The sequence below is a fragment of the Taudactylus pleione genome, unplaced genomic scaffold (assembly GCF_031769625.1).
Source record: "Taudactylus pleione unplaced genomic scaffold, aTauple2 ptg000070l, whole genome shotgun sequence".
NCBI lineage: Eukaryota > Metazoa > Chordata > Amphibia > Anura > Myobatrachidae > Taudactylus > Taudactylus pleione.
The window spans coordinates 16952805-16978254 of record NW_028284472.1 but is presented as its reverse complement, the minus strand read 5'-3'; the positions used below and the strand labels follow the sequence as shown (position 1 = coordinate 16978254).

At 36.4% G+C, this 25450-nt stretch overlaps 12 non-coding genes across 12 annotated transcripts; all 12 read right to left on the bottom strand.

The window, feature by feature from the left end:
- Positions 1-681: 681 nt before the first annotated feature.
- Positions 682-767, bottom strand: TRNAR-UCU (transfer RNA arginine (anticodon UCU)). Its single transcript is given in 2 exon segments — positions 682-717; positions 731-767. It is a non-coding gene; the product is annotated as a tRNA-Arg (tRNA).
- Positions 768-2907: 2140 nt separating this feature from the next.
- Positions 2908-2993, bottom strand: TRNAR-UCU (transfer RNA arginine (anticodon UCU)). Its single transcript is given in 2 exon segments — positions 2908-2943; positions 2957-2993. It is a non-coding gene; the product is annotated as a tRNA-Arg (tRNA).
- A 1586-nt stretch (positions 2994-4579) lies between these two features.
- TRNAR-UCU (transfer RNA arginine (anticodon UCU)) lies at positions 4580-4665 on the bottom strand. The gene is given in 2 exon segments: positions 4580-4615; positions 4629-4665. It is a non-coding gene; the product is annotated as a tRNA-Arg (tRNA).
- A 3254-nt stretch (positions 4666-7919) lies between these two features.
- TRNAR-UCU (transfer RNA arginine (anticodon UCU)) lies at positions 7920-8005 on the bottom strand. Its single transcript is given in 2 exon segments — positions 7920-7955; positions 7969-8005. It is a non-coding gene; the product is annotated as a tRNA-Arg (tRNA).
- A 1027-nt stretch (positions 8006-9032) lies between these two features.
- TRNAR-UCU (transfer RNA arginine (anticodon UCU)) lies at positions 9033-9118 on the bottom strand. Its single transcript is given in 2 exon segments — positions 9033-9068; positions 9082-9118. It is a non-coding gene; the product is annotated as a tRNA-Arg (tRNA).
- A 1583-nt stretch (positions 9119-10701) lies between these two features.
- Positions 10702-10787, bottom strand: TRNAR-UCU (transfer RNA arginine (anticodon UCU)). The gene is given in 2 exon segments: positions 10702-10737; positions 10751-10787. It is a non-coding gene; the product is annotated as a tRNA-Arg (tRNA).
- Positions 10788-13486: 2699 nt separating this feature from the next.
- On the bottom strand, positions 13487-13572 carry TRNAR-UCU (transfer RNA arginine (anticodon UCU)). The gene is given in 2 exon segments: positions 13487-13522; positions 13536-13572. It is a non-coding gene; the product is annotated as a tRNA-Arg (tRNA).
- Positions 13573-16064: 2492 nt separating this feature from the next.
- Positions 16065-16150, bottom strand: TRNAR-UCU (transfer RNA arginine (anticodon UCU)). The gene is given in 2 exon segments: positions 16065-16100; positions 16114-16150. It is a non-coding gene; the product is annotated as a tRNA-Arg (tRNA).
- Positions 16151-17177: 1027 nt separating this feature from the next.
- Positions 17178-17263, bottom strand: TRNAR-UCU (transfer RNA arginine (anticodon UCU)). The gene is given in 2 exon segments: positions 17178-17213; positions 17227-17263. It is a non-coding gene; the product is annotated as a tRNA-Arg (tRNA).
- Positions 17264-18290: 1027 nt separating this feature from the next.
- On the bottom strand, positions 18291-18376 carry TRNAR-UCU (transfer RNA arginine (anticodon UCU)). The gene is given in 2 exon segments: positions 18291-18326; positions 18340-18376. It is a non-coding gene; the product is annotated as a tRNA-Arg (tRNA).
- A 5163-nt stretch (positions 18377-23539) lies between these two features.
- On the bottom strand, positions 23540-23625 carry TRNAR-UCU (transfer RNA arginine (anticodon UCU)). Its single transcript is given in 2 exon segments — positions 23540-23575; positions 23589-23625. It is a non-coding gene; the product is annotated as a tRNA-Arg (tRNA).
- Positions 23626-25209: 1584 nt separating this feature from the next.
- Positions 25210-25295, bottom strand: TRNAR-UCU (transfer RNA arginine (anticodon UCU)). The gene is given in 2 exon segments: positions 25210-25245; positions 25259-25295. It is a non-coding gene; the product is annotated as a tRNA-Arg (tRNA).
- Positions 25296-25450: the final 155 nt, after the last annotated feature.

The following is a 25450-nucleotide window of genomic DNA, read 5'->3' as shown; positions in this document are numbered from 1 at the left end:
TGGGACTTTCCAGTCAACAACCGATCATTATATTGTTTATGTAGTATAAGGATCTCCAATCTCCAATCATATTGTTATGAAAAGTTGTATGTGAATCCTAAATATTTGCATTTAAAACTAAAGAACGACTCTGGTGGGACTCAAACCCACAACCTTTGAATAAGTACAACCAACTAGAAGTCCGATGCGCTATCCATCGCCACAGAGCCCCAGGCGGTTTACGCACTTGGTTCAACTGTAGCACTTGTAGAATACATAGAGTGGCAAAGGAGTGTCAGATATTTACAATAGTTCTCCCAAATGCAAAAACAGCTATATCTGAGTCTTCCTCTTGCTGATATTTGGTGCAAGTCCTATTTTAAGTATGCAGATTTATTGACATAATTTGTGGTACACAATTAAGGACTGTAGGGAGACAGTTTTTTATGATGTTTTAGAATACATACCCCTCAATCTGAGCAAGGCTAGTTGAGCAGAGAGAAAAGTGTTTTCAAAACACCAATTACTGGTTTAAAGGAATCTGAAATTACATTGTAACTTGTGATCTAACTTTGAAAGGGACTTTCCAGTCAAAAACCGATCATTATATTGTTTATGTAGTATAAGGAACTCCAATCTCCAATCATATTGTTATGAAAAGTTGAATGTAAATCCTAAATATTTGCATTTAAAACTAAAGAATGACTCTGGTGGGACTCGAACCCACAACCTTTGAACAACTACTACCAACTAGAAGTCCAATGCGCAATCCATTGCGCCACAGAGCCCCTGGCTGTTTTAGCGCTTGGTTCGACTGTAGCACTTGTAGAATACATAGCGTGGCAAAGGAGTGTCAGATATTTACAATAGTTCTCCCAAATGGAAAAACAGCTATATCTGAGTCTTCCTCTTGCTGATATTTGGTGCAAGTCCTATTTTAAGTATGCGGATTTAGTGACATAATTTGTGGTACACAATTAAGGACTGTAGGGAGACATTTTTTTATGATGTTTTAGAATACATACCCCTCAATCTGAGCAAGGCTAGTTGAGTAGAGACAAAAGTGTTTTCAAAACACTAATTACTGGTTTAAAGTAATCTGAAATTACATTGTAACTTGTGATCTTACTTTGAATGGGACTTTCCAGTCAACAACCGATCATTATATTGTTTATGTAGTATAAGGATCTCCAATCTCCAATCATATTGTTATGAAAAGTTGTATGTGAATCCTAAATATTTGCATTTAAAACTAAAGAACGACTCTGGTGGGACTCAAACCCACAAGCTTTGAATAAGTACAACCAACTAGAAGTCCAATGCGCTATCCATTGCCACAGAGCCCCAGGCGGTTTACGTGCTTGGTTCAACTGTAGCACTTGTAGAATACATAGAGTGGCAAAGGAGTGTCAGATATTTACAATAGTTCTCCCAAATGCAAAAACAGCTATATCTGAGTCTTCCTCTTGCTGATATTTGGTGCAAGTCCTATTTTAAGTATGCAGATTTATTGACATAATTTGTGGTACACAATTAAGGACTGTAGGGAGACATTTTTTTATGATGTTTTAGAATACATACCCCTCAATCTGAGCAAGGCTAGTTGAGCAGAGAGAAAAGTCTTTTCAAAACACCAATTACTGGTTTAAAGGAATCTGAAATTACGTTGTAACTTGTGATCTTACTTTGAAAGGGACTTTCCAGTCAAAAACCGATCATTATATTGTTTATGTAGTATAAGGATGTCCAATCTCCAATCATATTGTTATGAAAAGTTGAATGTAAATCCTAAATATTTGCATTTAAAACTAAAGAATGAATCTGGTGGGACTCAAACCCACAACCTTTGAATAAGTACAACCAACTAGAAGTCCGATGCGCTATCCATCGCCACAGAGCCCCAGGCGGTTTACGCACTTGGTTCAACTGTAGCACTTGTAGAATACATAGAGTGGCAAAGGGGTGTCAGATATTTACAATAGTTCTCCCAAATGCAAAAACAGCTATATCTGAGTCTTCCTCTTGCTGATATTTGGTGCAAGTCCTATTTTAAGTATGCAGATTTATTGACATAATTTGTGGTACACAATTAAGGACTGTAGGGAGACAGTTTTTTATGATGTTTTAGAATACATACCCCTCAATCTGAGCAAGGCTAGTTGAGCAGAGAGAAAAGTGTTTTCAAAACACCAATTACTGGTTTAAAGGAATCTGAAATTACATTGTAACTTGTGATCTTACTTTGAATGGGACTTTCCAGTCAACAACCGATCATTATATTGTTTATGTAGTATAAGGATCTCCAATCTCCAATCATATTGTTATGAAAAGTTGTATGTGAATCCTAAATATTTGCATTTAAAACTAAAGAATGAATCTGGTGGGACTCAAACCCACAACCTTTGAATAAGTACAACCAACTAGAAGTCCGATGCGCTATCCATCGCCACAGAGTCCCAGGCGGTTTACGCACTTGGTTCAACTGTAGCACTTGTAGAATACATAGAGTGGCAAAGGAGTGTCAGATATTTACAATAGTTCTCCCAAATGCAAAAACAGCTATATCTGAGTCTTCCTCTTGCTGATATTTGGTGCAAGTCCTATTTTAAGTATGCAGATTTATTGACATAATTTGTGGTACACAATTAAGGACTGTAGGGAGACAGTTTTTTATGATGTTTTAGAATACATACCCCTCAATCTGAGCAAGGCTAGTTGAGCAGAGAGAAAAGTGTTTTCAAAACACCAATTACTGGTTTAAAGGAATCTGAAATTACATTGTAACTTGTGATCTAACTTTGAAAGGGACTTTCCAGTCAAAAACCGATCATTATATTGTTTATGTAGTATAAGGAACTCCAATCTCCAATCATATTGTTATGAAAAGTTGAATGTAAATCCTAAATATTTGCATTTAAAACTAAAGAATGACTCTGGTGGGACTCGAACCCACAACCTTTGAATAACTACAACCAACTAGAAGTCCAATGCGCAATCCATTGCGCCACAGAGCCCCAGGCGGTTTACGCACTTGGTTCAACTGTAGCACTTGTAGAATACATAGAGTGGCAAAGGAGTGTCAGATATTTACAATAGTTCTCCCAAATGCAAAAACAGCTATATCTGAATCTTCCTCTTGCTGATATTTGGTGCAAGTCCTATTTTAAGTATGCAGATTTATTGACATAATTTGTGGTACACAATTAAGGACTGTAGGGAGACAGTTTTTTATGATGTTTTAGAATACATACCCCTCAATCTGAGCAAGGCTAGTTGAGCAGAGAGAAAAGTGTTTTCAAAACACCAATTACTGGTTTAAAGGAATCTGAAATTACATTGTAACTTGTGATCTAACTTTGAAAGGGACTTTCCAGTCAAAAACCGATCATTATATTGTTTATGTAGTATAAGGAACTCCAATCTCCAATCATATTGTTATGAAAAGTTGAATGTAAATCCTAAATATTTGCATTTAAAACTAAAGAATGACTCTGGTGGGACTTGAACCCACAACCTTTGAATAACTACAACCAACTTAGAGTCCAATGCGCAATCCATTGCGCCACAGAGCCCCTGGCTGTTTTAGCGCTTGGTTCGACTGTAGCACTTGTAGAATACATAGCGTGGCAAAGGAGTGTCAGATATTTACAATAGTTCTCCCAAATGGAAAAACAGCTATATCTGAGTCTTCCTCTTGCTGATATTTGGTGCAAGTCCTATTTTAAGTATGCGGATTTAGTGACATAATTTGTGGTACACAATTAAGGACTGTAGGGAGACATTTTTTTATGATGTTTTAGAATACATACCCCTCAATCTGAGCAAGGCTAGTTGAGTAGAGACAAAAGTGATTTCGAAACACTAATTACTGGTTTAAAGTAATCTGAAATTACATTGTAACTTGTGATCTTACTTTGAATGGGACTTTCCAGTCAACAACCGATCATTATATTGTTTATGTAGTATAAGGATCTCCAATCTCCAATCATATTGTTATGAAAAGTTGTATGTGAATCCTAAATATTTGCATTTAAAACTAAAGAACGACTCTGGTGGGACTCAAACCCACAAGCTTTAAATAAGTACAACCAACTAGAAGTCCAATGCGCTATCCATTGCCACAGAGCCCCAGGCGGTTTACATGCTTGGTTCAACTGTAGCACTTGTAGAATACATAGAGTGGCAAAGGAGTGTCAGATATTTACAATAGTTCTCCCAAATGCAAAAACAGCTATATCTGAGTCTTCCTCTTGCTGATATTTGGTGCAAGTCCTATTTTAAGTATGCAGATTTATTGACATAATTTGTGGTACACAGTTAAGGACTGTAGGGAGACATTTTTTTATGATGTTTTAGAATACATACCCCTCAATCTGAGCAAGGCTAGTTGAGCAGAGAGAAAAGTCTTTTCAAAACACCAATTACTGGTTTAAAGGAATCTGAAATTACATTGTAACTTGTGATCTTACTTTGAAAGGGACTTTCCAGTAAACAACCGATCATTATATTGTTTATGTAGTATAAGGATGTCCAATCTCCAATCATATTGTTATGAAAAGTTGAATGTAAATCCTAAATATTTGCATTTAAAACTAAAGAACGACTCTGGTGGGACTTGAACCCACAACCTTTGAATAACTACAACCAACTAGAAGTCCAATGCGCTATCCATTGCGCCACAGAGTCCCTGCCGGTTTTAGCGCTTGGTTCGACTATAGCACTTGTAGAATACATAGCATGGCAAAGGAGTGTCAGATATTTATAATAGTTCTCCCAAATGGAAAAACAGCTATATCTGAGTCTTCCTCTTGCTGATATTTGGTGCAAGTCCTATTTTAAGTATGCGATTTAGTGACATAATTTGTGGTACACAATTAAGGACTGTAGGGAGACATTTTTTTATGATGTTTTAGAATACATACCCCTCAATCTGAGCAAGGCTAGTTGAGTAGAGACAAAAGTGATTTCGAAACACTAATTACTGGTTTAAAGTAATCTGAAATTACATTGTAACTTGTGATCTTACTTTTAAGGGACTTTCCAGTCAACAACCGATCATTATATTGTTTATGTAGTATAAGGATCTCCAATCTCCAATCATATTGTTATGAAAAGTTGTATGTGAATCCTAAATATTTGCATTTAAAACTAAAGAACGACTCTGGTGGGACTCAAACCCACAACCTTTGAATAAGTACAACCAACTAGAAGTCCGATGCGCTATCCATCGCCACAGAGCCCCAGGCGGTTTACGCACTTGGTTCAACTGTAGCACTTGTAGAATACATAGAGTGGCAAAGGAGTGTCAGATATTTACAATAGTTCTCCCAAATGCAAAAACAGCTATATCTGAGTCTTCCTCTTGCTGATATTTGGTGCAAGTCCTATTTTAAGTATGCAGATTTATTGACATAATTTGTGGTACACAATTAAGGACTGTAGGGAGACAGTTTTTTATGATGTTTTAGAATACATACCCCTCAATCTGAGCAAGGCTAGTTGAGCAGAGAGAAAAGTGTTTTCAAAACACCAATTACTGGTTTAAAGGAATCTGAAATTACATTGTAACTTGTGATCTAACTTTGAAAGGGACTTTCCAGTCAAAAACCGATCATTATATTGTTTATGTAGTATAAGGAACTCCAATCTCCAATCATATTGTTATGAAAAGTTGAATGTAAATCCTAAATATTTGCATTTAAAACTAAAGAATGACTCTGGTGGGACTCGATCCCACAACCTTTGAATAATTACAACCAACTAGAAGTCCAATGCGCAATCCATCGCGCCACAGAGCCCCTGGCTGTTTTAGCGCTTGGTTCGACTGTAGCACTTGTAGAATACATAGCGTGGCAAAGGAGTGTCAGATATTTACAATAGTTCTCCCAAATGGAAAAACAGCTATATCTGAGTCTTCCTCTTGCTGATATTTGGTGCAAGTCCTATTTTAAGTATGCGGATTTAGTGACATAATTTGTGGTACACAATTAAGGACTGTAGGGAGACATTTTTTTATGATGTTTTAGAATACATACCCCTCAATCTGAGCAAGGCTAGTTGAGTAGAGACAAAAGTGATTTCGAAACACTAATTACTGGTTTAAAGTAATCTGAAATTACATTGTAACTTGTGATCTTACTTTGAATGGGACTTTCCAGTCAACAACCGATCATTATATTGTTTATGTAGTATAAGGATCTCCAATCTCCAATCATATTGTTATGAAAAGTTGTATGTGAATCCTAAATATTTGCATTTAAAACTAAAGAATGAATCTGGTGGGACTCAAACCCACAACCTTTGAATAAGTACAACCAACTAGAAGTCCGATGCGCTATCCATCGCCACAGAGCCCCAGGCGGTTTACGCACTTGGTTCAACTGTAGCACTTGTAGAATACATAGAGTGGCAAAGGAGTGTCAGATATTTACAATAGTTCTCCCAAATGCAAAAACAGCTATATCTGAGTCTTCCTCTTGCTGATATTTGGTGCAAGTCCTATTTTAAGTATGCAGATTTATTGACATAATTTGTGGTACACAATTAAGGACTGTAGGGAGACAGTTTTTTATGATGTTTTAGAATACATACCCCTCAATCTGAGCAAGGCTAGTTGAGCAGAGAGAAAAGTGTTTTCAAAACACCAATTACTGGTTTAAAGGAATCTGAAATTACATTGTAACTTGTGATCTAACTTTGAAAGGGACTTTCCAGTCAAAAACCGATCATTATATTGTTTATGTAGTATAAGGAACTCCAATCTCCAATCATATTGTTATGAAAAGTTGAATGTAAATCCTAAATATTTGCATTTAAAACTAAAGAATGACTCTGGTGGGACTTGAACCCACAACCTTTGAATAACTACAACCAACTTAGAGTCCAATGCGCAATCCATTGCGCCACAGAGCCCCTGGCTGTTTTAGCGCTTGGTTCGACTGTAGCACTTGTAGAATACATAGCGTGGCAAAGGAGTGTCAGATATTTACAATAGTTCTCCCAAATGGAAAAACAGCTATATCTGAGTCTTCCTCTTGCTGATATTTGGTGCAAGTCCTATTTTAAGTATGCGGATTTAGTGACATAATTTGTGGTACACAATTAAGGACTGTAGGGAGACATTTTTTTATGATGTTTTAGAATACATACCCCTCAATCTGAGCAAGGCTAGTTGAGTAGAGACAAAAGTGATTTCGAAACACTAATTACTGGTTTAAAGTAATCTGAAATTACATTGTAACTTGTGATCTTACTTTGAATGGCACTTTCCAGTCAACAACCGATCATTATATTGTTTATGTAGTATAAGGATCTCCAATCTCCAATCATATTGTTATGAAAAGTTGTATGTGAATCCTAAATATTTGCATTTAAAACTAAAGAACGACTCTGGTGGGACTCAAACCCACAAGCTTTGAATAAGTACAACCAACTAGAAGTCCAATGCGCTATCCATTGCCACAGAGCCCCAGGCGGTTTACATGCTTGGTTCAACTGTAGCACTTGTAGAATACATAGAGTGGCAAAGGAGTGTCAGATATTTACAATAGTTCTCCCAAATGCAAAAACAGCTATATCTGAGTCTTCCTCTTGCTGATATTTGGTGCAAGTCCTATTTTAAGTATGCAGATTTATTGACATAATTTGTGGTACACAGTTAAGGACTGTAGGGAGACATTTTTTTATGATGTTTTAGAATACATACCCCTCAATCTGAGCAAGGCTAGTTGAGCAGAGAGAAAAGTCTTTTCAAAACACCAATTACTGGTTTAAAGGAATCTGAAATTACATTGTAACTTGTGATCTTACTTTGAAAGGGACTTTCCAGTAAACAACCGATCATTATATTGTTTATGTAGTATAAGGATGTCCAATCTCCAATCATATTGTTATGAAAAGTTGAATGTAAATCCTAAATATTTGCATTTAAAACTAAAGAACGACTCTGGTGGGACTTGAACCCACAACCTTTGAATAACTACAACCAACTAGAAGTCCAATGCGCTATCCATTGCGCCACAGAGTCCCTGCCGGTTTTAGCGCTTGGTTCGACTATAGCACTTGTAGAATACATAGCATGGCAAAGGAGTGTCAGATATTTATAATAGTTCTCCCAAATGGAAAAACAGCTATATCTGAGTCTTCCTCTTGCTGATATTTGGTGCAAGTCCTATTTTAAGTATGCGATTTAGTGACATAATTTGTGGTACACAATTAAGGACTGTAGGGAGACATTTTTTTATGATGTTTTAGAATACATACCCCTCAATCTGAGCAAGGCTAGTTGAGTAGAGACAAAAGTGATTTCGAAACACTAATTACTGGTTTAAAGTAATCTGAAATTACATTGTAACTTGTGATCTTACTTTTAAAGGGACTTTCCAGTCAACAACCGATCATTATATTGTTTATGTAGTATAAGGATCTCCAATCTCCAATCATATTGTTATGAAAAGTTGTATGTGAATCCTAAATATTTGCATTTAAAACTAAAGAACGACTCTGGTGGGACTCAAACCCACAACCTTTGAATAAGTACAACCAACTAGAAGTCCGATGCGCTATCCATCGCCACAGAGCCCCAGGCTGTTTACGCACTTGGTTCAACTGTAGCACTTGTAGAATACATAGAGTGGCAAAGGAGTGTCAGATATTTACAATAGTTCTCCCAAATGCAAAAACAGCTATATCTGAGTCTTCCTCTTGCTGATATTTGGTGCAAGTCCTATTTTAAGTATGCAGATTTATTGACATAATTTGTGGTACACAATTAAGGACTGTAGGGAGACAGTTTTTTATGATGTTTTAGAATACATACCCCTCAATCTGAGCAAGGCTAGTTGAGCAGAGAGAAAAGTGTTTTCAAAACACCAATTACTGGTTTAAAGGAATCTGAAATTACATTGTAACTTGTGATCTAACTTTGAAAGGGACTTTCCAGTCAAAAACCGATCATTATATTGTTTATGTAGTATAAGGAACTCCAATCTCCAATCATATTGTTATGAAAAGTTGAATGTAAATCCTAAATATTTGCATTTAAAACTAAAGAATGACTCTGGTGGGACTCGAACCCACAACCTTTGAATAACTACAACCAACTAGAAGTCCAATGCGCAATCCATTGCGCCACAGAGCCCCTGGCTGTTTTAGCGCTTGGTTCGACTGTAGCACTTGTAGAATACATAGCGTGGCAAAGGAGTGTCAGATATTTACAATAGTTCTCCCAAATGCAAAAACAGCTATATCTGAGTCTTCCTCTTGCTGATATTTGGTGCAAGTCCTATTTTAAGTATGCAGATTTATTGACATAATTTGTGGTACACAATTAAGGACTGTAGGGAGACATTTTTTTATGATGTTTTAGAATACATACCCCTCAATCTGAGTAAGGCTAGTTGAGCAGAGAGAAAAGTCTTTTCAAAACACCAATAACTGGTTTAAAGGAATCTGAAATTACATTGTAACTTGTGATCTTACTTTGAAAGGGACTTTCCAGTCAAAAACCGATCATTATATTGTTTATGTAGTATAAGGATGTCCAATCTCCAATCATATTGTTATGAAAAGTTGAATGTAAATCCTAAATATTTGCATTTAAAACTAAAGAATGAATCTGGTGGGACTCAAACCCACAACCTTTGAATAAGTACAACCAACTAGAAGTCCGATGCGCTATCCATCGCCACAGAGCCCCAGGCGATTTACGCACTTGGTTCAACTGTAGCACTTGTAGAATACATAGAGTGGCAAAGGAGTGTCAGATATTTATAATAGTTCTCCCAAATGGAAAAACAGCTATATCTGAGTCTTCCTCTTGCTGATATTTGGTGCAAGTCCTATTTTAAGTATGCGATTTAGTGACATAATTTGTGGTACACAATTAAGGACTGTAGGGAGACATTTTTTTATGATGTTTTAGAATACATACCCCTCAATCTGAGCAAGGCTAGTTGAGTAGAGACAAAAGTGATTTCGAAACACTAATTACTGGTTTAAAGTAATCTGAAATTACATTGTAACTTGTGATCTTACTTTTAAAGGGACTTTCCAGTCAACAACCGATCATTATATTGTTTATGTAGTATAAGGATCTCCAATCTCCAATCATATTGTTATGAAAAGTTGTATGTGAATCCTAAATATTTGCATTTAAAACTAAAGAACGACTCTGGTGGGACTCAAACCCACAACCTTTGAATAAGTACAACCAACTAGAAGTCCGATGCGCTATCCATCGCCACAGAGCCCCAGGCGGTTTACGCACTTGGTTCAACTGTAGCACTTGTAGAATACATAGAGTGGCAAAGGAGTGTCAGATATTTACAATAGTTCTCCCAAATGCAAAAACAGCTATATCTGAGTCTTCCTCTTGCTGATATTTGGTGCAAATCCTATTTTAAGTATGCAGATTTATTGACATAATTTGTGGTACACAATTAAGGACTGTAGGGAGACAGTTTTTTATGATGTTTTAGAATACATACCCCTCAATCTGAGCAAGGCTAGTTGAGCAGAGAGAAAAGTGTTTTCAAAACACCAATTACTGGTTTAAAGGAATCTGAAATTACATTGTAACTTGTGATCTAACTTTGAAAGGGACTTTCCAGTCAAAATCCGATCATTATATTGTTTATGTAGTATAAGGAACTCCAATCTCCAATCATATTGTTATGAAAAGTTGAATGTAAATCCTAAATATTTGCATTTAAAACTAAAGAATGACTCTGGTGGGACTCGAACCCACAACCTTTGAATAACTACAACCAACTAGAAGTCCCATGCGCAATCCATTGCGCCACAGAGCCCCTGGCTGTTTTAGCGCTTGGTTCGACTGTAGCACTTGTAGAATACATAGCGTGGCAAAGGAGTGTCAGATATTTACAATAGTTCTCCCAAATGCAAAAACAGCTATATCTGAGTCTTCCTCTTGCTGATATTTGGTGCAAGTCCTATTTTAAGTATGCAGATTTATTGACATAATTTGTGGTACACAATTAAGGACTGTAGGGAGACATTTTTTTATGATGTTTTAGAATACATACCCCTCAATCTGAGTAAGGCTAGTTGAGCAGAGAGAAAAGACTTTTCAAAACACCAATAACTGGTTTAAAGGAATCTGAAATTACATTGTAACTTGTGATCTTACTTTGAAAGGGACTTTCCAGTCAAAAACCGATCATTATATTGTTTATGTAGTATAAGGATGTCCAATCTCCAATCATATTGTTATGAAAAGTTGAATGTAAATCCTAAATATTTGCATTTAAAACTAAAGAATGAATCTGGTGGGACTCAAACCCACAACCTTTGAATAAGTACAACCAACTAGAAGTCCGATGCGCTATCCATCGCCACAGAGCCCCAGGCGAATTACGCACTTGGTTCAACTGTAGCACTTGTAGAATACATAGAGTGGCAAAGGAGTGTCAGATATTTACAATAGTTCTCCCAAATGCAAAAACAGCTATATCTGAGTCTTCCTCTTGCTGATATTTGGTGCAAGTCCTATTTTAAGTATGCAGATTTATTGACATAATTTGTGGTACACAATTAAGGACTGTAGGGAGACAGTTTTTTATGATGTTTTAGAATACATACCCCTCAATCTGAGCAAGGCTAGTTGAGCAGAGAGAAAAGTGTTTTCAAAACACCAATTACTGGTTTAAAGGAATCTGAAATTACATTGTAACTTGTGATCTAACTTTGAAAGGGACTTTCCAGTCAAAAACCGATCATTATATTGTTTATGTAGTATAAGGAACTCCAATCTCCAATCATATTGTTATGAAAAGTTGAATGTAAATCCTAAATATTTGCATTTAAAACTAAAGGATGACTCTGGTGGGACTCGAACCCACAACCTTTGAATAACTACAACCAACTTAGAGTCCAATGCGCAATCCATTGTGCCACAGAGCCCCTGGCTGTTTTAGTGCTTGGTTCGACTGTAGCACTTGTAGAATACATAGCGTGGCAAAGGAGTGTCAGATATTTACAATAGTTCTCCCAAATGGAAAAACAGCTATATCTGAGTCTTCCTCTTGCTGATATTTGGTGCAAGTCCTATTTTAAGTATGCGGATTTAGTGACATAATTTGTGGTACACAATTAAGGACTGTAGGGAGACATTTTTTTATGATGTTTTAGAATACATACCCCTCAATCTGAGCAAGGCTAGTTGAGTAGAGACAAAAGTGATTTCGAAACACTAATTACTGGTTTAAAGTAATCTGAAAGTACATTGTAACTTGTGATCTTACTTTGAATGGGACTTTCCAGTCAACAACCGATCATTATATTGTTTATGTAGTATAAGGATCTCCAATCTCCAATCATATTGTTATGAAAAGTTGTATGTGAATCCTAAATATTTGCATTTAAAACTAAAGAACAACTCTGGTGGGACTCAAACCCACAAGCTTTGAATAAGTACAACCAACTAGAAGTCCAATGCGCTATCCATTGCCACAGAGCCCCTGGCGGTTTACATGCTTGGTTCAACTGTAGCACTTGTAGAATACATAGAGTGGCAAAGGAGTGTCAGATATTTACAATAGTTCTCCCAAATGCAAAAACAGCTATATCTGAGTCTTCCTCTTGCTGATATTTGGTGCAAGTCCTATTTTAAGTATGCAGATTTATTGACATAATTTGTGGTACACAGTTAAGGACTGTAGGGAGACATTTTTTTATGATGTTTTAGAATACATACCCCTCAATCTGAGCAAGGCTAGTTGAGCAGAGAGAAAAGTCTTTTCAAAACACCAATTACTGGTTTAAAGGAATCTGAAATTACATTGTAACTTGTGATCTTACTTTGAAAGGGACTTTCCAGTCAAAAACCGATCATTATATTGTTTATGTAGTATAAGGATGTCCAATCTCCAATCATATTGTTATGAAAAGTTGAATTTAAATCCAAAATATTTGCATTTAAAACTAAAGAATGACTCTGGTGGGACTTGAACCCACAACCTTTGAATAACTACAACCAACTAAAAGTCCAATGCGCTATCCATTGCGCCACAGAGGCCCTGGCGGTTTTAGTGCTTGGTTCGACTATAGCACTTGTAGAATACATAGCATGGCAAAGGAGTGTCAGATATTTATAATAGTTCTCCCAAATGGAAAAACAGCTATATCTGAGTCTTCCTCTTGCTGATATTTGGTGCAAGTCCTATTTTAAGTATGCGATTTAGTGACATAATTTGTGGTACACAATTAAGGACTGTAGGGAGACATTTTTTTATGATGTTTTAGAATACATAACCCTCAATCTAAGCAAGGCTAGTTGAGTAGAGAGAAAAGTGTTTTCAAAACACCAATTACTGCTTTAAAGGAATCTGAAATTACATTGTAACTTGTGATCTAACTTTGAAAGGGACATTCCAGTCAAAAACCGATCATTATATTGTTTATGTAGTATAAGGATGTCCAATCTCCAATCATATTGTTATGAAAACTTGAATGTAATTCCTAAATATTTGCATTTAAAACAAAAGAATGACTCTGGGGGGACTCGAACCCACAACCTTTGAATAACTACAACCAACTAGAAGTCCAATGTGCTATCCATTGCGCCACAGAGTCCCTTTCGGTTCTAGCGCTTGGTTCAACTGTAGCACTTGTAGAATACATAGAGTGGCAAAGGAGTGTCAGATATTTACAATAGTTCTCCCAAATGGAAAAACAGCTATATCTGAGTCTTCCTCTTGCTGATATTTGGTGCAATTCCTATTTTAAGTATGCGGATTTAGTGACATAATTTGTGGTACACAATTAAGGACTGTAGGGAGACATTTTTTTATGATGTTTTAGAATACATACCCCTCAATCTGAGCAATGCTAGTTGAGTAGAGACAAAAGTGTTTTCAAAACACCAATTACTGGATTAAAGGAATCTGAATTTACATTGTAACTTGAGATCTTTCTTTGAAAGGGACTTTCCAGTCAACAACCGATCATTATATTGTTTATGCAGTATAAGGATCTCCAATCTCCAATCATATTGTTATGAAAAGTTGTATGTAAATCCTAAATATTTGCATTTAAAACTAAAGAACGACTCTGGTGGAACTCAAACCCACAACCTTTAAATAATTACAACCAACTAGAATTCCAATGCGCTATCCATCACCACAGAGCACCAGGCGGTTTACACGCTTGGTTCAACTGTAGCACTTGTAGAATACATAGAGTGGCAAAGGAGTGTCAGATATTTACAATAGTTCTCCCAAATGCAAAAACAGCTATATCTGAGTCTTCCTCTTGCTGATATTTGGTGCAAGTCCTATTTTAAGTATGCGGATACAATGTAATTTTTCAAAACACCAATTACTGGTTTAAAGGAATCTGAAGTTACATTGTAACTTGTGATCTAACTTCGAAAGGGACTTTCCAGTCAACAACCGATCATTATATTGTTTATGTAGTATAAGGATCTCCTATCTCCAATCATATTGTTAGGAAAAGTTGAATGTAAATCCTAAATATTTGCATTTAAAACTAAAGAATGACTAAGGTGGGACTCGAACCCACAACCTTTGAATAACTACAACCAACTAGACGACCAAGGCGCTATCCATTGGGCCACAGAGCCCCTGGCAGTTTAAGCTCTTGGTTCGACTGTAGCACTTGTAGAATACATAGAGTGGCAAAGGAGTGTCAGATATTTACAATAGTTCTCCCAAATGCAAAAACAGCTATATCTTAGTCTTCCTCTTGCTAATATTTGGTGCAAGTCCTATTTTAAGTATGCGGATACAATGTAATTTTTGAAAACACCAATTACTGGTTTAAAGGAATCTGAAATTACATTGTAACTTGTGATCTAACTTCGAAAGGGACTTTCCAGTCAACAACCGATCATTATATTGTTTATGTAGTATAAGGATCTCCAATCTCCAATCATATTGTTATGAAAAGTTGTATGTAAATCCTAAATATTTGCATTTAAAACTAAAGAACGACTCTGGTGGGACTCAAGCCCACAACTTTTGAATAACTACAACCAACTAGAAGTCTAACGCACTATCCATTGCGCCACCACGCCCCTGGCGGTTTAAGCGCTTGGTTCGACTGTAGCACTTGTAGAATACATAGAGTGGCAAAGGAGTGTCAGATATTTACAATAGTTCTCCCAAATGCAAAAACAGCTATATCTGAGTCTTCCTCTTGCTGATATTTTGTGCAAGTCCTATTTTAAGTATGCCGATTTAGTGACATAATTTGTGGTACACAATTAAGGACAGTAGGGAGACATTTTTTTATGATATTTTAGAATACATACCACTCAATCTGAGCAAGGCTAGTTGAGTAGAGACAAAAGTGTTTTCAAAACACCAATTACTGGTTTAAAGGAATCTGAAATTACATTGTAACTTGTAATCTAACTTTGAAAGGGACTTTCCAGTCAATAACCGATCATTATATTGTTTATGTACTACCTGTATTAGGATGTCCAATCTCCAATCATATTGTTATGAAAAGTTGAATGTAAATCCTAAATATTTGCAACTAAAGAATGACTCTGGAAGGACTCGAACCCACAACGTTTGAATAACTACAACCAACTAGAAGTCCAATGTGCTATCCATTGCACCACAGAGCCCCTGGCTGTTTTAGCACTTGGTTCGACTGTAGCATTTGTAGAATACATAGCGTGGCAAAGGAGTGTCAGATATTTACAATAGTTCTCCCAAATGGAAAAACAGCTATATCTGAGTCTTCCTCTTGCTGATATTTGGTGCAAGTCCTATTTTAAGTATGCAGATTTATTGACATAATTTGTGGTACACAATTAAGGACTGTAGGGAGACAGTTTTTTATGATGTTTTAGAATACATACCCCTCAATCTGAGCAAGGCTAGTTGAGCAGAGAGAAAAGTGTTTTCAAAACACCAATTACTGGTTTAAAGGAATCTGAAATTACATTGTAACTTGTGATCTAACTTCGAAAGGGACTTTCCAGTCAACAACCGATCATTATATTGTTTATGTAGTATAAGGAACTCCAATCTCCAATCATATTGTTATGAAAAGTTGAATGTAAATCCTAAATATTTGCACTTAAAACTAAAGAATGACTCTGGTGGGACTCGAACCCACAACCTTTGAATAACTACAACCAACTAGAAGTCCAATGCGCTATCCATTGCGCCACAGAGCCCCTGGCTGTTTTAGTGCGATGTTCCTCTGTAGCATTTGTAGAATACATAGCGTGGCAAAGGAGTGTCAGATATTTACAATAGTTCTCCCAAATGGAAAAACAGCTATATCTGAGTCTTCCTCTTGCTGATATTTGGTGCAAGTCCTATTTTAAGTATGCGGATTTAGTGACATAATTTGTGGTACACAATTAAGGACTGTAGGGAGACATTTTTTTATGATGTTTTAGAATACATACCCCTCAATCTGAGCAAGGCTAGTTGAGTAGAGACAAAAGTGATTTCGAAACACTAATTACTGGTTTAAAGTAATCTGAAATTACATTGTAACTTGTGATCTTACTTTGAATGGGACTTTCCAGTCAACAACCGATCATTATATTGTTTATGTAGTATAAGGATCTCCAATCTCCAATCATATTGTTATGAAAAGCTGTATGTGAATCCTAAATATTTGCATTTAAAACTAAAGAACGACACTGGTGGGACTCAAACCCACAAGCTTTGAATAAGTACAACCAACTAGAAGTCCAAAGCGCTATCCATTGCCACAGAGCCCCAGGCAGTTTACGTGCTTGGTTCAACTGTAGCACTTGTAGAATACATAGAGTGGCAAAGGAGTGTCAGATATTTACAATAGTTCTCCCAAATGCAAAAACAGCTATATCTGAGTCTTCCTCTTGCTGATATTTGGTGCAAGTCCTATTTTAAGTATGCAGATTTATTGACATAATTTGTGGTACACAATTAAGGACTGTAGGGAGACATTTTTTATGATGTTTTAGAATACATACCCCTCAATCTGAGCAAGGCTAGTTGAGCAGAGAGAAAAGTCTTTTCAAAACACCAATTACTGGTTTAAAGGAATCTGAAATTACATTGTAACTTGTGATCTTACTTTGAAAGGGACTTTCCAGTCAAAAACCGATCATTATATTGTTTATGTAGTATAAGGATGTCCAATCTCCAATCATATTGTTATGAAAACTTGAAAGTAATTCCTAAATATTTGCATTTAAAACAAAAGAATGACTCTGGGGGGACTCGATCCCACAACCTTTGAATACCTACAACCAACTAGAAGTCCAATGCGCTATCCATTGCGCCACAGAGCCCCTTTCGGTTCTAGTGCTTGGTTCAACTGTAGCACTTGTAGAATACATAGCGTGGCAAAGGAGTGTCAGATATTTACAATAGTTCTCCCAAATGGAAAAACAGCTATATCTGAGTCTTCCTCTTGCTGATATTTGGTGCAATTCCTATTTTAAGTATGCGGATTTAGTGACATAATTTGTGGTACACAATTAAGGACTGTAGGGAGACATTTTTTATGATGTTTTAGAATACATACCCCTCAATCTGAGCAAGGCTAGTTGAGTAGAGACAAAAGTGTTTTCAAAACACCAATTACTGGATTAAAGGAATCTGAATTTACATTGTAACTTGTGATCTTACTTTGAAAGGGACTTTCCAGTCAAAAACCGATCATTATATTGTTTATGTAGTATAAGGATGTCCAATCTCCAATCATATTGTTATGAAAAGTTGAATGTAAATCCTAAATATTTGCATTTAAAACTAAAGAATGAATCTGGTGGGACTCAAACCCACAACCTTTGAATAAGTACAACCAACTAGAAGTCCGATGCGCTATCCATCGCCACAGAGCCCCAGGCTGTTTACGCACTTGGTTCAACTGTAGCACTTGTAGAATACATAGAGTGGCAAAGGAGTGTCAGATATTTACAATAGTTCTCCCAAATGCAAAAACAGCTATATCTGAGTCTTCCTCTTGCTGATATTTGGTGCAAGTCCTATTTTAAGTATGCAGATTTATTGACATAATTTGTGGTACACAATTAAGGACTGTAGGGAGACAGTTTTTTATGATGTTTTAGAATACATACCCCTCAATCTGAGCAAGGCTAGTTGAGCAGAGAGAAAAGTGTTTTCAAAACACCAATTACTTGTTTAAAGGAATCTGAAATTACATTGTAACTTGTGATCTAACTTTGAAAGGGACTTTCCAGTCAAAAACCGATCATTATATTGTTTATGTAGTATAAGGAACTCCAATCTCCAATCATATTGTTATGAAAAGTTGAATGTAAATCCTAAATATTTGCATTTAAAACTAAAGAATGACTCTGGTGGGACTCGAACCCACAACATTTGAATAACTACAACCAACTAGAAGTCCAATGCGCAATCCATTGCGCCACAGAGCCCCTGGCTGTTTTAGCGCTTGGTTCGACTGTAGCACTTGTAGAATACATAGCGTGGCAAAGGAGTGTCAGATATTTACAATAGTTCTCCCAAATGGAAAAACAGCTATATCTGAGTCTTCCTCTTGCTGATATTTGGTGCAAGTCCTATTTTAAGTATGCAGATTTAGTGACATAATTTGTGGTACACAATTAAGGACTGTAGGGAGACATTTTTTTATGATGTTTTAGAATACATACCCCTCAATCTGAGCAAGGCTAGTTGAGTAGAGACAAAAGTGATTTCGAAACACTAATTACTGGTTTAAAGTAATCTGAAATTACATTGTAACTTGTGATCTTACTTTGAATGGGACTTTCCAGTCAACAACCGATCATTATATTGTTTATGTAGTATAAGGATCTCCAATCTCCAATCATATTGTTATGAAAAGTTGTATGTGAATTCTAAATATTTGCATTTAAAACTAAAGAACGACTTTGGTGGGACTCAAACCCACAACCTTTGAATAAGTACAACCAACTAGAAGTCCGATGCGCTATCCATTGCCACAGAGCCCCAGGCGGTTTACGCACTTGGTTCAACTGTAGCACTTGTAGAATACATAGAGTGGCAAAGGAGTGTCAGATATTTACAATAGTTCTCCCAAATGCAAAAACAGCTATATCTGAGTCTTCCTCTTGCTGATATTTGGTGCAAGTCCTATTTTAAGTATGCAGATTTATTGACATAATTTGTGGTACACAATTAAGGACTGTAGGGAGACATTTTTTTATGATGTTTTAGAATACATACCCCTCAATCTGAGCAAGGCTAGTTGAGCAGAGAGAAAAGTCTTTTCAAAACACCAATTACTGGTTTAAAGGAATCTGAAATTACATTGTAACTTGTGATCTTACTTTGAAAGGGACTTTCCAGTCAAAAACCGATCATTATATTGTTTATGTAGTATAAGGATGTCCAATCTCCAATCATATTGTTATGAAAACTTGAAAGTAATTCCTAAATATTTGCATTTAAAACAAAAGAATCACACTGGGGGGACTCGAACGCACAACCTTTGAATACCTACAACCAACTAGAAGTCCAATGCGCTATCCATTGCGCCACAGAGCCCCTTTTGTTTCTAGCGCTTGGTTCAACTGTAGCACTTGTATAATACATAGCGTGGCAAAGGAGTGTCAGATATTTACAATAGTTCTCCCAAATGGAAAAACAGCTATATCTGAGTCTTCCTCTTGCTGATATTTGGTGCAATTCCTATTTTAAGTATGCGGATTTAGTGACATAATTTGTGGTACACAATTAAGTACTGTAGGGAGACATTTTTTTATGATGTTTTAGAATACATACCCCTCAATCTGAGCAAGGCTAGTTGAGTAGAGACAAAAGTGTTTTCAAAACACCAATTACTGGATTAAAGGAATCTGAATTTACATTGTAACTTGAGATCTTACTTTGAAAGGGACATTCCAGTCAACAACCGATCATTATATTGTTTATGCAGTATAAGGATCTCCAATCTCCAATCATATTGTTATGAAAAGTTGTATGTGAATCCTAAATATTTGCATTTAAAACTAAAGAACGACTCTGGTGGGACTCAAACCCACAACCTTTAAATAATTACAACCAACTAGAATTCCAATGCGCTATCCATCACCACAGAGCACCAGGCGGTTTACACGCTTGGTTCAACTGTAGCACTTGTAGAATACATAGAGTGGCAAAGGAGTGTCAGATATTTACAATAGTTCTCCCAAATGCAAAAACAGCTATATCTGAGTCTTCCTCTTGCTGATATTTGGTGCAAGTCCTATTTTAAGTATGCGGATACAATTTAATTTTTCAAAACACCAATTACTGGTTTAAAGGAATCTGAAATTACATTGTAACTTGTGATCTAACTTCGAAAGGGACTTTCCAGTCAACAACCGATCATTATATTGTTTATGTAGTATAAGGATCTCCTATCTCCAATCATATTGTTAGGAAAAGTTGAATGTAAATCCTAAATATTTGCATTTAAAACTAAAGAACGACTTTGGTGGGACTCAAACCCACAACCTTTGAATAAGTACAACCAACTAGAAGTCCGATGCGCTATCCATTGCCACAGAGCCCCAGGCGGTTTACGCACTTGGTTCAACTGTAGCACTTGTAGAATACATAGAGTGGCAAAGGAGTGTCAGATATTTACAATAGTTCTCCCAAATGCAAAAACAGCTATATCTGAGTCTTCCTCTTGCTGATATTTGGTGCAAGTCCTATTTTAAGTATGCAGATTTATTGACATAATTTGTGGTACACAATTAAGGACTGTAGGGAGACATTTTTTTATGATGTTTTAGAATACATACCCCTCAATCTGAGCAAGGCTAGTTGAGCAGAGAGAAAAGTCTTTTCAAAACACCAATTACTGGTTTAAAGGAATCTGAAATTACATTGTAACTTGTGATCTTACTTTGAAAGGGACTTTCCAGTCAAAAACCGATCATTATATTGTTTATGTAGTATAAGGATGTCCAATCTCCAATCATATTGTTATGAAAACTTGAAAGTAATTCCTAAATATTTGCATTTAAAACAAAAGAATCACACTGGGGGGACTCGAACGCACAACCTTTGAATACCTACAACCAACTAGAAGTCCAATGCGCTATCCATTGCGCCACAGAGCCCCTTTTGTTTCTAGCGCTTGGTTCAACTGTAGCACTTGTATAATACATAGCGTGGCAAAGGAGTGTCAGATATTTACAATAGTTCTCCCAAATGGAAAAACAGCTATATCTGAGTCTTCCTCTTGCTGATATTTGGTGCAATTCCTATTTTAAGTATGCGGATTTAGTGACATAATTTGTGGTACACAATTAAGTACTGTAGGGAGACATTTTTTTATGATGTTTTAGAATACATACCCCTCAATCTGAGCAAGGCTAGTTGAGTAGAGACAAAAGTGTTTTCAAAACACCAATTACTGGATTAAAGGAATCTGAATTTACATTGTAACTTGAGATCTTACTTTGAAAGGGACATTCCAGTCAACAACCGATCATTATATTGTTTATGCAGTATAAGGATCTCCAATCTCCAATCATATTGTTATGAAAAGTTGTATGTGAATCCTAAATATTTGCATTTAAAACTAAAGAACGACTCTGGTGGGACTCAAACCCACAACCTTTAAATAATTACAACCAACTAGAATTCCAATGCGCTATCCATCACCACAGAGCACCAGGCGGTTTACACGCTTGGTTCAACTGTAGCACTTGTAGAATACATAGAGTGGCAAAGGAGTGTCAGATATTTACAATAGTTCTCCCAAATGCAAAAACAGCTATATCTGAGTCTTCCTCTTGCTGATATTTGGTGCAAGTCCTATTTTAAGTATGCGGATACAATTTAATTTTTCAAAACACCAATTACTGGTTTAAAGGAATCTGAAATTACATTGTAACTTGTGATCTAACTTCGAAAGGGACTTTCCAGTCAACAACCGATCATTATATTGTTTATGTAGTATAAGGATCTCCTATCTCCAATCATATTGTTAGGAAAAGTTGAATGTAAATCCTAAATATTTGCATTTAAAACTAAAGAACGACTAAGGTGGGACTCGAACCCACAACCTTTGATTAACTACAACCAACTAGACGAACAAGGCGCTATCCATTGGGCCACAGAGCCCCTGGCAGTTTAAGCTCTTGGTTCGACTGTAGCACTTGTAGAATACATAGAGTGGCAAAGGAGTGTCAGATATTTACAATAGTTCTCCCAAATGCAAAAACAGCTATATCTGAGTCTTCCTCTTGCTAATATTTGGTGCAAGTCCTATTTTAAGTATGCGGATACAATGTAATTTTTCAAAACACCAATTACTGGTGTAAAGGAATCTGAAATAACATTGTAATTTGTGATCTAACTTCGAAAGGGACCTTCCAGTCAACAACCGATCATTATATTGTTTATGTAGTATAAGGATCTCCAATCTCCAATCATATTGTTATGAAAAGTTGAATGTAAATCCTAAATATTTGCATCTAAAGAACAACTCTGGAAGGACTCGAACCCACAACGTTTGAATAACTACAACCAACTAGAAGTCCAATGCGCTATCCATTGCACCACAGAGCCCCTGGCTGCTTTAGTGCTTGGTTCGACTGTAGCACTTGTAGAATACATCGAGTGGCAAAGGAGTGTCAGAAATTTACAATAGTTCTCCCAAATGCAAAAATAGCTATATCTGAGTCTTCCTCTTGCTGATATTTGGTGCAAGTCCTATTTTAAGTATGCGGATTTAGTGACATAATTTGTGGTACACATTTAAGGACTGTAGGGAGACATTTTTTTATGATGTTTTAGAATACATACCCCTCAATCTGAGCAAGGCTTGTTGAGTAGAGACAAAAGTGTTTTCAAAACACCAATTACTGGATTAAAGTAATCTGAAATTACATTGTAACTTGTGATCTTACTTTGAAAGGGACTTTCCAGTCAACAACCGATCATTATATTGTTTATGTAGTATAAGGATCTCCAATCTCCAATCATATTGTTATGAAAAGTTGTATGTGAATCCTAAATATTTGCATTTAAAACTAAAGAACGACTCTGGTGGGACTCAAACCCACAACCTTTGAATAAGTACAACCAACTAGAAGTCCGATGCGCTATCCATCGCCACAGAGCCCCAGGCGGTTTACGCACTTGGTTCAACTGTAGCACTTGTAGAATACATAGAGTGGCAAAGGAGTGTCAGATATTTACAATAGTTCTCCCAAATGCAAAAACAGCTATATCTGAATCTTCCTCTTGCTGATATTTGGTGCAAGTCCTATTTTAAGTATGCATATTTATTGACATAATTTGTGGTACACAATTAAGGACTGTAGGGAGACAGTTTTTTATGATGTTTTAGAATACATACCCCTCAATCTGAGCAAGGCTAGTTGAGCAGAGAGAAAAGTGTTTTCAAAACAGCAATTACTGGTTTAAAAGAATCTGAAATTACATTGTAACTTGTGATCTAACTTCGAAAGGAACTTTCCAGTCAACAACCAATCATTATATTGTTTATGTAGTATAAGGAACTCCAATCTCCAATCATATTGTTATGAAAAGTTGAATGTAAATCCTAAATATTTGCATTTAAAACTAAAGAATGACTCTGGTGGGACTCGAACCCACAACCTTTGAATAACTACAACCAACTAGAAGTCCAATGCGCTATCCATTGCGCCACAGAGCCCCTGGCTGTTTTAGCGCTTGGTTCGACTGTAGCATTTGTAGAATACATAGCGTGGCAAAGGAGTGTCAGATATTTACAATAGTTCTCCCAAATGGAAAAACAGCTATATCTGAGTCTTCCTCTTGCTGATATTTGGTGCAAGTCCTATTTTAAGAATGCGGATTTAGTGACATAATTTGTGGTACACAATTAAGGACTGTAGGGAGACATTTTTTTATGATGTTTTAGAATACATACCCCTCAATCTGAGCAAGGCTAGTTGAGTAGAGACAAAAGTGATTTCGAAACACTAATTACTGGTTTAAAGTAATCTGAAATTACATTGTAACTTGTGATCTTACTTTGAATGGGACTTTCCAGTCAACAACCGATCATTATATTGTTTATGTAGTATAAGGATCTCCAATCTCCAATCATATTGTTATGAAAAGTTGTATGTGAATCCTAAATATTTGCATTTAAAACTAAAGAACGACTCTGGTGGGACTCAAACCCACAAGCTTTGAATAAGTACAACCAACTAGAAGTCCAATGCGCTATCCATTGCCACAGAGCCCCAGGCGGTTTACACGCTTGGTTCAACTGTAGCACTTGTAGAATACATAGAGTGGCAAAGGAGTGTCAGATATTTACAATAGTTCTCCCAAATGGAAAAACAGCTATATCTGAGTCTTCCTCTTGCTGATATTTGGTGCAAGTCCTATTTTAAGTATGCGGATTTAGAGACATAATTTGTGGTACACAATTAAGGACTGTAGGGAGACATTTTTTTATGATGTTTTAGAATACATACCCATCAATCTGAGCAAGGCTAGTTGAGTAGAGACAAAAGTGATTTCGAAACACTAATTACTGGTTTAAAGTAATCTGAAATTACATTGTAACTTTTGATCTTACTTTGAATGGGACTTTCCAGTCAACAACCGATCATTACATTGTTTATGTAGTATAAGGATCTCCAATCTCCATTCATATTGTTATGAAAAGTTGTATGTGAATCCTAAATATTTGCATTTAAAACTAAAGAACGACTTTGGTGGGACTCAAATCCACAACCTTTGAATAAGTACAACCAACTAGAAGTCCAATGCGCTATCCATCGCCACAGAGCCCCAGGCTGTTTACGCACTTGGTTCAACTGTAGCACTTGTAGAATACATAGAGTGGCAAAGGAGTGTCAGATATTTTCAATAGTTCTCCCAATTGCAAAAACAGCTATATCTGAGTCTTCCTCTTGCTGATATTTGGTGCAAGTCCTATTTTAAGTATGCAGATTTATTGACATAATTTGTGGTACACAATTAAGGACTGTAGGGAGACAGTTTTTTATGATGTTTTAGAATACATACCCCTCAATCTGAGCAAGGCTAGTTGAGCAGAGAGAAAAGTGTTTTCAAAACACCAATTACTGGTTTAAAGGAATCTGAAATTACATTGTAACTTGTGATCTAACTTTGAAAGGGACTTTCCAGTCAAAAACCGATCATTATATTGTTTATGTAGTATAAGGAACTCCAATCTCCAATCATATTGTTATGAAAAGTTGAAAGTAAATCCTAAATATTTGCATTTAAAACTAAAGAATGACTCTGGTGGGACTCGATCCCACAACCTTTGAATAACTACAACCAACTAGAAGTCCAATGCGCTATACATTGCGCCACAGAGCCCCTGGCTGTTTTAGCGCTTGGTTCGACTGTAGCACTTGTAGAATACATAGCGTGGCAAAGGAGTGTCAGATATTTACAATAGTTCTCCCAAATGGAAAAACAGCTATATCTGAGTCTTCCTCTTGCTGATATTTGGTGCAAGTCCTATTTTAAGT